At 35.0% G+C, this 10,702-nt stretch overlaps 1 long non-coding RNA gene across 1 annotated transcript; it reads left to right on the forward strand.

Moving 5' to 3' along the window:
* Positions 1 to 1,104: 1,104 nt before the first annotated feature.
* LOC133821377 (uncharacterized) lies at positions 1,105 to 4,436 on the forward strand. Its single transcript, XR_009887523.1, has 3 exons — positions 1,105 to 1,285; positions 1,402 to 1,469; positions 4,162 to 4,436. It is a non-coding gene; the product is annotated as an uncharacterized LOC133821377 (long non-coding RNA).
* Positions 4,437 to 10,702: the final 6,266 nt, after the last annotated feature.

The following is a 10,702-nucleotide window of genomic DNA, read 5'->3' on the forward strand; positions in this document are numbered from 1 at the left end:
GACCATCGACCAGGAAGACATCTACTGTCACGACGTTCGATCTCTTCATATGACCAGCCTGGTCGTACGCATGCTATACGCGGAAAAGATCCTATGCAGTTATGATAGTATCTGAAATTATCTCCCATGATTTCCTGAGTATCCGATTATTTAGGAAATAATATCTGTAACAAATTAATGTAAATCCTCCTTGAGCTTATAAATAGAGAAGGAGGGCTCAAGGGAAAGGGATCTTCTTCTTCTTTTTTGCTTTCTGATCATTAGAGATTAGAGTTATCCTATTTGATATATTGTCTTGTTCTTCAGAGGTTAGTGAAACTCATTGAACCCTAGTTACTCCTTTGAATCTTATATCAATAACAATTCAAGTGGACGTAGGTTATTACGAGATTCTGGGGCCGAACCACTATAAACTCTTGTGTTCTTTATTGTTTCATCATCATATTCTTTCCAACATGTTTGTCCAAATCAAGCATATTTGACTCTGTGTCAGTTGACCAAAATCAGGGTCAACAAATTTCATGTTGTTATTGTTATCCAAAGTGTGAAATGTGCAGTTTTGTGACAAACCGAGCATTTTCGGTATTTGACAGAAATGGAAACTGTAACCGGATAAATTCTTGGATAAAGTATTATTGGAGAAGTGTAATTATGGAAAAATTTTAATGGGCATAAAATTGTTGAATTATTTTATATTAAGGTATAAAAGTTCGGTTTTTGTGTGAAAATCTCTAAAAATGCATTTTTGTGAAAAAAAATCTTATTTAGCAAAAATAGAATTTTGGTTAATTAAATTTCACGAGTCATAAATATACGAGTGTGACCACTTAATTTAAATGGAAAGACACATTTAATTTAATTACCCTAGGCTAAGAATTCAATATGGTGAACTAAGAGAAAAATTACCACATTGCAATTATCCTTGAAGTATATGATTAAGTTGGAAATTAGTATGATAATAAGGGATAATTAATGGAAATTTTTGGGTTAATTAAGGGTTAAGTGGGCAGAAGCCTAGAAGGGTATTTAGGTCATTTGGCACATCTTAGAGTTGGTATAAATAGATAAAAAGTCAACAATTCTTCATTTGCTACAAATTTCTCTCAAAAACTCTCTTTTTCTCTCTAGTGGTTGAGACCTTCCATGGGTGCTCTCCAAATTTTTTTACCAAATTTCTCACACAACTCTCTCAATCTCTCATCTCTACCCATATCTAAACACTATCCTATTTCCCCTTGTTGGTTTTAGAAGTTAGAAGAAACTTCAAAGGAAGAAAATTCAAGAGGTAAAATCCTAAGCTCTTGTAGTTAGTTTGGTCAGTTCATTTCCTTAGTTTTTCCTTCTTACTTGTTAGTGTATAATAATCTGATTATTGGGTGTTTGGGGAGTGTAAATATGAAGGTTGATGGCTTGTTCAAAGGCTAGAGATGTTAGAGGCAAACCCAAACCCTCCAAGAAGTCTACAAGAGGTATATGGTCATACTAAATATATTTATGCTCAAATTTTATATAATTTGCATTGCATGTGTGTTTTTATGTGTTTAAATTCATTATTGGGACTGTAATATTGTATAAATGTTTTTTTATCATTCATGCATGGAGGTTTGGTAGAATGTTTAGAAGAGGAATCCAACATTCCATAGGATTTATATGATTTTATGTGAAAAAATGTTTAAGATTTGAATTCTAAAGGGTCAAGAGAAAATTATACAAACTTGTTCCTAGGTTTTCTTAGTTCCAATGGGTAGTTTAGGAATGGTAGATTTTCATAGTGTGTTGAAACGTTCAAAAAGGTTTTAAAATGACCAAGTTATGATTTTTACAAAATTGTTATGCAGTCTCGATGGCTTTTAGAAACTTCTACAAACAACCAATTTTTTACAGTGAGTTCCATAAGTAAATTAATGTACTTTTGATGGATTTTTGGACTGAACACTCATTTGATGTTGTTAATAAAACTGGTAAAGTTTCAATAAAAATGTTGAAAGGGCTAAGAGATATGATTTTTCAAAGTTGGGTTATAATTCTAAAATTTTAAAATAGCCCTTTGGACAACCTTGATTGTGGAAAATTTTCACTAAGTAACAATTATTCAAATGACCTCATTTTTCGTATGGGCAATTTTGACATACCCTAATATGGGCCTAAGAATTTTCAAACCTAAATAATCAACCAATTGAATTTTATGGTCTCTCAAAATTAATAAAAAGGGTAAAAATTTCCCTCGACATTTTTAAAAGGCAACTTTAAATATAGTTTTCACCAAGTAAACTGATTATTTTTGTATAAAATTTGGTGAGGGATTTCTTGGAATAGTGAAGTTTGGAAATTTTTAGAGTAAATGTTTTCAAACTATAATTTTCTAAAGTTGGAAACTTAGAAACTAAAATGACAATTTTCATATTTAGAAAAAATGTAATATCCGTTCAAAAATGTCATGATATTTTGGTAGTTAATCATATGAGGGCAATTCAGTAATTTTAGCCTTGAGGGGTATTTTTGTAATATGGTAACCATTAGGAGTACTTTTGTAATTTTATGTGAATACATGTTTATGTATCTATTTGACTATGTTTATGATTTGAATTATGTTATGCGAGCAACTGTTTAAAATTGTGTAACAACAATAATTCCTTCAATGTGTAAGGGCATAAGTGTCACAGAATATGTCAAGAAGGGCCTTAATATAATTTATATGAATTTTGGGCCATTAGTTAATTAAGGAAATTGAAAGCTATGAGCTTTATGTAAAATTACTAAAAGGACTTGATCCTAGTTATGAGAGAGTTAGAATTGGGGGTAAATTAATCTTTTAGTTCTAGGGTTAGTATAAGCAGCTTAAGATGAGACTTAGTGTTCAGAGTATCGTAATATGGCTGCCACTTTCTCACGCAAAGCAAGGAATCTTTCACTCTCTCATTCAGATGTAGAAGGGTGGATGAATTAGGAATCGACTTTGATGTAAGATTCCATTAATCTATAGATTATAGGTTATGATTATTATTGTTTTTGGGAATTGGTGGTAGAAGTCATGATTCAATGGTAGAAACATGCTAGGGAATGATTTATGGGTATTGATTAAGAATTTAGGATATGGGTAATAGTTGTATAGAGGTTGAAGATGAAGTTTGGGTTCTTCAACCCTAACCATGCATTTATGATAAGTTTGAATGAATGCATGAATTGGTGATAAATTAATGATTAGATTTGTTTAGGAATGTAGTTTTTTTATTATGGAATTGTTGTATGTTGGAATCTGGGTTTGATGTTGTTTAAGTTCATATTCTTGGGGAAAATGGGTTAAAAATCGCATCATGCAATTTCTAAAATCTTGTCGAGCGTGACCGCGCTACACGTCCAGAAATTCAAAACTCTCTATGAGCACGACCGTGCCCAGGCCTTGGCATGACTGCGCTACTCACCCAGAAATGGGAGTTTGGTTTAGCTTTATGATTTAGTTTTTATTATTTTTCTCTTTGATTAGGGGTTCTGTGCAGAAAGGTTTCGGGACTTTTGTGAGGACATTTTGAGTATGAATCAGTATTAAGAGGGGCATGGATGCATTTATAACAAAGTCTTGGTTTGATATGAAAATTAAGATTTTGGCATTTTATTTTGTAACTAGGACTCGGTAAAGGAACTTGAATGGAATGGAACTATTGTTGATGCTTGAATCTGAGGTAAGAATAGTCGACATGTGCACATAATGTGTACGCTCGACGTGCATAAGAATAGTTTTATTTATATATCTGATATGTGTATTTATGATATGTATCTATATGTTGTATGTTTTATGTGAGATGCTTACGGTATGCTCATTTGCATGTTTACGTTATGATAAATTCCATGCTTATGATATGTTGAAATGCATGCTTATATTTTCGTGCTCAGTTGCACACTTGACCAGAATAGTATTGGTCTACGGCTAGAGTGATTCTAGTATGGTATGATATGTTATGTAAGTTATATTTTTATATGATTTATTTTTATTGGGAATATATTATGTTTTATTTTTATCTTGTCTTATGAATAAGTTGTGTATGTTTAGTATTACTATGGATATAATATTTTTTGTTATATGTTGTCTTTGTTTGGGTTGGAGGGTTGTATCCTACACAACTCTTCTTACTAGGTGTTAACTCATGGGTACCTATGTTGCAGGTGCCATATGTTCATTTATTTTGTGGTGATGGGCAAAGTCCAATCCAAAAAGAATGTATATCATGAGAACCATTCAGCCTTGTTACGATCAAAGGGATGTAAAATCTAAAGTTTTACTTGACATTTTTATTCATATGGTTTTAAAGCTGTTTTATTGTGAATTAAGACCGAAATAATGTTGTTTGTTTGTTGACATTTAAATCAATGTTTTATTTTAAATTACAGATATCTGTATACCACATGTTTTAAATAAGATTTTAATTAAGTTTTATGCATTATTTAGTCTATCATTTGGTTATCGATCTTTAAAATGACTTGAAATGACTAGTACCGTCGTGTGGTCTCGGGGTTGGGATTATGAGGCGTTAGAAGAAAAATGGGAGTTTTTCTAAAATATTATATTTTTTCAATATACTTTAATCTTGATAATTATAGATGTAAGTTTAGCACACTAAATAATGATTAAGGTTAATTTGGATACTAGAAATTAATAATTATATTAATTAATAAATTTTTATTCTAATAAAATAAAAAAGGTTTAAAGCTCTAATTTTTAAGGAAATGGAATACATTATCTTTTTAAAATAAAATAAACTTTCTCCTAACTTTTCTTAAAAACAAATTAAAATCAAATCAAATTAACTTAGTTGATCAAAGTTTATAATTTAAATGATTTTACCAAAAAGTATAGATTGTTGGTAATTTAACAATGAAATGATAAAAATGGTAAAGCTATAGTGCTTCCAAGTTAGACTTGGCTAGGTACAATAGAAGAAACGGAGCGGGAAATATGTATAAAATCTGAATTTCATCAAATAGGTAAGGCTATTGACAGTTTTTCGGCAACAGTGAATTAAGAAATTCGATGATGAAACTAAGCTTTAGTTAAACCGTATAAAGTAAACACCAAGAACTTTACGCAGTTCAGTGGTTAAAATCCACCTAGTCCAAGAGTCTATATTATTCCTTGTTTATCTGTAGCTGTCGACAATGAGCTAAATGCACACTATGTGAGCTTGATGTTTCTAAGTTTGACCGATTTGAACATTGAGATGATTGAGCTAGGCCTTATGCGATATAAAGATTAGGCTAGACTATCTCCTTGATGTCCTGTCAACCCGTGCTTGACTCGAGCTACCTGTTTGGGGACTTGTACCGTGTTCTCGAAACTATGAATAACTGCAATAAATGCTTGCCAGATGTACTGCGAATATGACAAGTCAGTCTATGTTTTTCAGGTACAATATTTTCCCCTTAAGCCTCTGCTTGTGTATGACATCATCCTACTTCTGACAAACACAGTAGAGGATTTTTCACTTATGTCATGGGAAATTTTCCCACCTAGCCTCTCGAGTATTAAACACATGGATCATTTTGATAGGCGTCCGTTCGGGTTCACGAGTACAATGATAGTTGTCTTGTCACTTTTTTGTTGTCGTTCTTTCTATTTAATTATGGCCATTGGATCTAAAACTTCCCTAATCGAACAGGCCTAGATTCACCTCGAGCTTAGTCTATATATAAGCCCTCTCAATCGACCCTTACCACCTTTTCATTTTTTTACCAAAAATTTTCTCACTTTCCTAAAGCCTCCAAGCCATTTTTCAGGATTCTATACCCTTGGTATTTCCAATTCTTCAGGCTTCAGGCATAATCACAACATCCAATCAAGGTAAGTATTCGCGAATACTGTCCTTTAATTTATTTTTTCATGGTTTCGACTTGCTTTTCTTAGAATGTCCCTGCCTTGCTTATTTTTCCACGTATTGGTTCTGTCCGAGGGTTTAGTTCAGGTGTTCGTTTTTCGTAAGAAAAACATTTTGGCTTGGCAATGTTATTGGTACTAAAGAAAAAGAAGAAAAATGGACTAGGCTAGATTATTCTGGGTATATCTCTGGGTTTTTGGGGTTCGAATCAAGAAATTAGGCCATTTTTAGGGTAAATTCAAGGTTTCTAAACCTAAAACTGGGTAGCATAGAGGCTATGGTTCCTATGCAGTTCTGCATTAAAATAGCTTTCCAAGACTAGATTTCTAATGTCTGATTTCTGAGGTGACAGTATTTACCAAGATCAAGGTCCATGAATTAGGGGCACGTGTGAATTCACATGCACAGGTTCCATACTCGTTTTTTCTCATAAAACTCATCCCATCTTGTAGGATTTCCAACTCATAGAATTCATCCCATCTTGTAGGATTTTCTAGGTCATTAAATTCATCCTATCATGTAGGATTTTCCAACTCATAGAATTTGATTCTCATCCAAATATTTAAGTCGTGTTATCCAATAGTTTACTCGTGGTTATTATGTACGACCGATTTACTTGATACTTTTGAACCTTATCTTAGAGTCGTATCCTTTGGCCGCCCACTAACAATTAACATTGTTCAATACCTTGGCAAACTAAATTACTGCCATCAAAATGAGTCAACCCAAGATAGTATTTGGTTCTCTCTCTCAAGGCTAGAAAGCTGCAGAGACCCCTATTCCCCACTTTTGGCCAATGGTGACAAGGAGGTCGATGTATCCCCATATAACTCTTATGAAGCCAAGAGAACTTTGTCTCAGATAACCTCCATGCCCCAGGTTAATGCCATAATGATGGGCCATGACATTCAGGTAGACTCAAAGTTTTATGCTCGCCCATTATTTGAATTAGAGCAATGCTATTTCCCTTTAGAGGATAATTTTGGGGCTTGGTGTGACGTGCACCTAAAGGCGGGGGCCTTTTTACCATTGAGCACGGATTTTTAGATTTTCTGAATTACGTGAAGCTAGATCCATTTCAGCTCTCCCTAAATGTGTATCGCCTCCTAGTGGGGTTAAAAATGTTATTTCTTAAAAATCTATGGGAAGACCCTACCCAGGCGGATATCCTTTACTTTTTCTACCTTAAGGCCAACCCTAACACCAAGACTGGACGTGATGGGTTTTACTACCTCACTCGGTTCCTCAAAACTACCTCTATTATCGAGCTCCCAATTTATCCAAGTGATTTCAAGGACATGTTCTTCATGTCAAATGGGTTCGCGACCATCAAACACAACTACTTCAATCGACCTCGTAATTATCTTTACCTTGATTATTTTGTAAGTATTTTTGTCTGCATCACAATGTTCACTATTCTGATCTTGTTGATTGTATATGCAGCTACTTACAAGAGGTCTGAAGCTTCTGCAGTCTGGAAGGACCAATACCAAAAATTTACCTCTACCCCCATCGAAGAAAAAAATTGGTGTCTAATAATAACATACGCCAACATGTTAGATTGCAAGTTGATCAGGGTCGACCAATCTCTTGCATTCCAATCTCGGGGCCCGACTAAAAAGAGGGCCCTCGCCAGTGTTGCGGAGGTAGATGAGAAAGAAGAATTCGTACCTTTGGTGCGCAGACGACCTTCTTAGAGCGGTCTGAGTGATGACCCAGGTTGGGCTTAATCGAGGGCAGTAGCCAGCACCTCTGGCCAAGGTAACAACTGAACAGATATTAATCGGTCTGCAAACTTCATGCTAGCTTGGCACCCTCGGTTATCCAATAGTTAATTATAGTCACATCTTCTAGATCGGAGGGTAGAATTTTGTTCTTTACTTGTTCTTTTTGAGGCTTGACTAGAGTTTATCTAACCCTCTCTTGGTTACTTTTCAGAGGAAAAAATGAGTGACCTAACACAGCCATCAGCAATTGCAGCCCACCCATCAAATGGAAGAGTTTGATAAAGAAGAAGGTGTCCGGAGCTGGAGGTTCATCTACAGGGGCCTAGCCTAAGGGCAAAGAGCTGTCTTCTTTCCAACCACGAGCTCAAAAGGAGACTGTGTTCAAAGTCAAATATGTTCCCCCTCTAGCTCCTCGAGCTGATCCTCCAACCTCTCCTCCAGCCTCTATCCCAGCTCCTTCTATAGTGGTGCGTAAATTCCCAGCTTGGCTCAGGGGTCCAGTCTAGGCCTTAACTATTGAAGTGGTGGGCCACGTCAACTAGCAAATAGTACGCAAGCAGGAAAAAAATACAGGACTCAACTCCTCATGACGTGATGCGCATAGCCCAGGGGATACACTTGATCGTAAGTTTTCTCCTCAACTGATTTTTTCTTTGCATATTCCATACTTATTATAATTTTTTGGTTGTTTCCATCGACAGGCACTCTTGGCCCAAATTCGAGTAGGGATCAAAATTTATACTGAGCTGGAGCAGGCCGAGAAAGGAAAATTTGAGCTCGAGACGAAGTACAAGCAACTTGGGGACACTAACTCCCAGCTTGGAGAAGCGTTCACCAAAATCCAGGAGAAGCTCGATGCAGCCTAAGCTAAGGAGAAGAGGATAAAAGAGAAAACCCTTGAAGTGATCGAAACTCAGGACCAGATTCAGGCCAGGGTTGATGATCTCCAGGCTAAGGTTGATGGCCACGAGGATAAGGCACATTTGATCGTGGAAGATTTATTCTACAAAGTTTGGTGCGACTTCTCAATTTTTGAGGCATAAATGTGGGATTGTTGCCATGCCATATTCCAAGATCGCCTAGCCAAAGAACATTTAGACATGGTGGATACCTCCAGAGCAACTGGAGATGGCGAGGTATTCTCTCAAGGGCGAGTTGCTAGAGCTCATGGTTAAGAAGCCTTTATTGTTGTCATTTTTATTTTTGTATTTTATTCTGGGGATTGTTAATGCCCCTTGTAATTAGGCCTTGAAAGCCAAGACAAATTGCTATTTTGGCTTTGCTCGAGGTTAATATCCTCGTTTTAAATTTACATTTCTCATATCTTTATATTTTACTTTATTACTATATTTTGTTTTTTCAAATTTTCAAAATTTATACACATGCGTAGTTATAGGGAATTATTTTAGATCGATGTATTTTTAGAAGTTCATGCTTCATAGCAGATGATAGACCCAAAACAGGTATGTTTTAAATATTTATATCGCAAGCGCACGAATCGTTCATATAGAATAGTGATCGTGTAAGCAAGGATGTCGAACCCAAAGGAGTTGTCTAAAATAAAAAAGAAAACTATTTGAAGTCAAAATTAATAAATTCTAACCTAGCTCCAAAGATTGATAGGATTTTTGTATAATGAAAATAAAATAAAAGATAATAAAAATAAAAAAATTAAAGACAATATATAAAAATAAATTAATAGTAGAAATCAAGATGGTAAAAGAGGATTATTAAGGTATTAGAATCCATAAAATATAAGTTCAATAATATTTATAAGTACATTGATTCCCAAGTTTTAGTTATAGTTAAAATAAATCAAACTATCATTTTCCAAATAGATTTATAATTTTAAGCACAAATTACTTCTAAAAAGATATGATTTTTCTTTACTTTTTAAAAATTATAATTTCAAAGTATTTAATGTGAATCAACCTAATGAAACAACAAAAAATCAAATAACATTATTTATAAGACAAAACATAATACTTTTGTTCTTAGCATTGGATGTGTACAATTTAATGACACATCTTACACAAAGAATATTATGTTTTTGCACTAATGAAGAACAAAGTGTAAATATGTGCTAACAATAAAAAATACATGATATTTAAGATGAAAAAAGATATTTGAAAAAGAAAAATCCATAAACTTTGTTGCACAAAATGGGAAATCAACATACAAATTAAATATTATCTAGTTACATATTGTTTCATCATCACCTTAATAATCTTAAAAAGATTAGAAACTCATAACTAGAATAGAAATTGCAAACATAACTTAGGAAAATTTGGAGGAAAACTCCCAAATTGTTCCTTTAAAAATACATAGAAAATTAACCAAAAACAAGAAGAAGATGAAGAGAATAGAGAGGTTTGAAAGTGTAGAAACTTTGTGGTATGACCTCTCCAAAAATAAGTACTCCCAAATGATCTTGAAAATTACCTATTTATAGCCAAAATATGAGTATTAAAATAATCAATTTAAATTAATTAAAGTGATTAAATTAATAATAATATGGCAAATAGGGGTAAATTATAGGGTGTAATGATGATTTTGGTGTAAAATGTGTAGAAAAAGTTTGGGTAAAAAAATGACAATTTTTCAGACACAAGGACAAAGAGACATTGTTGGGCTTAAGAAAATTGGGCATGCATGGGTTTGGGCTGGCAAGTGGCTGCTGCAGGGAGGAGCTTTTGGTCAGGAGGTGCTGGGCTAGAGGGGCTTCGGTGGGCAGTTGGGCCGAAATGGAGCAGGCCTGGTGTGGTGGAGCTTCGGGTGGGCCTGGCAAGTGGGAATGGGCCTAGGTGAATTAGGCTTGTGCTGGTTGGGGGAGCAGCCCATGGAGGGGAGGAGGAAATAGAGGTTCGGCTTGGTGAGGTGAGGTGCTGGCCTGGGACTTCGGCTGGTGGAGTTAGGCCGACTGGGAGGAGAGGAGGTGCTGGCGAGTGGGCTGAAGGGGCAGGCAGGCCCAGTCCACAGCTGGGGCAAGGGAACCTTGGGCTTGAGGCGTGCTGGGCCGAGAGAATGAGCTTGGCTGTTTCAGAAATGCCACTTTTTGCTTTTCTTTTTATTTTTCAATTTTAATCTTTTCTTTTCCCTTCTTTTCAA

The sequence above is a fragment of the Humulus lupulus genome, chromosome 3 (assembly GCF_963169125.1).
Source record: "Humulus lupulus chromosome 3, drHumLupu1.1, whole genome shotgun sequence".
In the NCBI taxonomy this organism is placed as follows: domain Eukaryota; kingdom Viridiplantae; phylum Streptophyta; class Magnoliopsida; order Rosales; family Cannabaceae; genus Humulus; species Humulus lupulus.